This window comes from Sinocyclocheilus rhinocerous, unplaced genomic scaffold (genome assembly GCF_001515625.1).
Source record: "Sinocyclocheilus rhinocerous isolate Xijiao unplaced genomic scaffold, SAMN03320098_v1.1 scaffold1630, whole genome shotgun sequence".
In the NCBI taxonomy this organism is placed as follows: Eukaryota; Metazoa; Chordata; class Actinopteri; order Cypriniformes; family Cyprinidae; genus Sinocyclocheilus; species Sinocyclocheilus rhinocerous.
Window position 1 is genome coordinate 302143 of NW_015664013.1, and position 2653 is coordinate 304795.

A 2653-nucleotide genomic window follows, 5' to 3' on the forward strand; every position below is an offset into this window, starting at 1 on the left:
TAGCCATGCGATGAACCGGCCATCCATACATACAGGGTGTTTCCTGTGGCTAGACCACAAATCTCTAAGTGGGTGGATCTTTGTGAAACTCTGTGGATTGTATTTATATTGTATTATTTATAATTATATCAATGTGGGTTTTTGAATGAATGAACAATCCCAATTAGAGTGCCAACATCAAAAAAGAAAAGATATATTTATACTAAATATAAATAAAATGGAACACTCCCTAACTGGTATAAGTGAGTCAAAAACATACTAACACAAAAAAAAGTGATTGACAGCTTCAGTGATTATAAAGGGTGATCTTTCTATATATCCCAATCACAATTTGAATAAACATTTAGTTTTTCATGCTGCTAAGAGAACCAAAGACCCCTTTTAATCTCTCCCAATATTGAGCTGACTGACATAGTGATATCTATAATGGAGGGAAAAAAGCACATGTAATGTTTATGTTTATTAGGCTACTTTTCAATTAATATTTTTAAAGCAATGATTACTTAACTGAAAAATATCTAAAGGGTGCATGCTAATCTCTTATTGTACCATTTAGAATTATAATTAGCATTAACAATGAACTTTTTTAGTATTTTCAAATAGTTAAATAAAATTATTAAAATGAGTTCCAATAGATTTATTGAAATTGATACTGAGAACAACACTACAGTATTGTAGTGTATTGTATGGCAGGTCATTCCTGCAGGTATTGTTAAGAGTTTGTTTTTGAACCTCTGAATGTAGACTCTTGCAATTACAACCCCAGTTCCAGAAAAGTTGGGACGTTTTGTGAAATGCCATAAAATCAAGAATATGTTATTTGTTTGTTCTCTTTAACCTTTATTTAATTGACTAAAGTACAAAGAAAAGATGTTCAATGTTTTCACTGGCCAACTTAATTTTATTTTGTAAATATAAACAACTTTTTGACGGCTGCAACACACTCCAACAACGTTGTGAAAGAGCCATGTTTGTCACATCAACTTTTCCTTTTAATTACAATGTTTAATTGTTTGGAAAGTGAAGATAGTAATTGTTAAAATTTTGCAAGCAGAATTTTTGTCCAATCTTACTTGATACAAGACTTCAGATGCTCAGCAGTCTGTAATCATTGTTGTCGGATTCTCTTTTTCATGACTGGTCATATATTTTCAATATGACACAGATCTATTTTGCAGGCAGGCCAGTGTAACACATACACTCTGTGTCTACGAAACCACGCTGTTGTAGCACAAGTAGAATGAGACCTGGCATTGTCTTGATCTAATAACAAGGACTTCCCATGAAAGACTTCATCTTGATGGCATTACATGTCTCTGTACAATCCCACTATATGCCTCCATGTCAATGGTACCTTCACACATATGCAAGTCACCCATGCTGTTTGCTCTGCTGCAGCCCCATTCCATGATAGACGTTTGCTTTTGCATCTGTTGCTGATGAAAGTCTGGATGGTCCCTTATTTGGTCTTTGGGACTGAGAACTCGACATCCGTTTTTCTCAGAAACAAGATTAAATGCGGACTCATCTGACCACAGCACACATTTCTACTGTCTTTCTGACTATCTGAGAGCAGCTCGGGCCCAGAGAACCCTGCAGCATCACTGCATACATTTGATGTATAGTTTTCTCCTAGAGTAACAGAGATTCAAGTTGCATTTATTGATGCAACGGCAGACTGTGTTAAAGGATTAGTTCACCCAAAAATGAAAATTAGGCTGTGTTTTACTCACCCCCGAGGCATCCTATGTGTATATGACTTTCTTCTTTCAGACGAATCCAGTCGGAGTTATACTAAAAATTGTCTTTGATCTTTCAAGCTGTTTAATGCCACTCAGCGGGTGTTGCATGCTTCAGTCCAAAAGAACTTAAATAAAAATCGCCCATCCATAAAAAAAAGTGTACAGCTTGAAAGATCAAATACCATTTTTAATATAACTCCGACTGGATTCGTCTGAAAGAAGAAAGTCATATACACCTAGGATGACTTGAGGGTGAGTAAAACGCAGCCTAATTTTCATTTTTGGGTGAACTAACCCTTTAAGTGACAGCAGTTTTCCGAAGTACTCCTGAGCCCATGTGGCTATATTTAACACCTGCTTACTGTTAACTGTTTCAAAACAGTTAAATTGGGAAATTATATAACCTTTTCACTTTGATTTTGCCATTGTCCCAACTTTTTTGGAGTGTGTTGCAGCCATCAAAATTTGTTTATAATTACAAAATACATTTAAGTTGATCAGTGAAAACTTTGGAAATCTTTTTCTTTGTACTTTTTGTAAATTGAATAAAAGTTAAAGAGAATGAACCAAGCATCTTACAAAACGTCCCAACTTTTCTGGAATTGGGGTTGTAAAAAGTTGTGAATCATAATAAAAAATAAAGCAGTCTGTTTAGTATTTAAAATATTAATAAAAGAAAAATAGAATTTAGACACTTAAGCCTGGTGGGACAGGTGAGGGGGAAAAGGTGGCCCACCCCTCTGTGACAGGGGCCCAACATTTGTTGCTAAACTCCTGGGTGGCTTCCTGTGACCCTACATAATACATGTAGTTTTGGGAATGGATAGGTGGGAACCAACAATAAACAACAAACTGGCATTGAATCTCATCTGTGAACACAGGTCATGAGAGAATGTTAAAAGTGCAGGCTT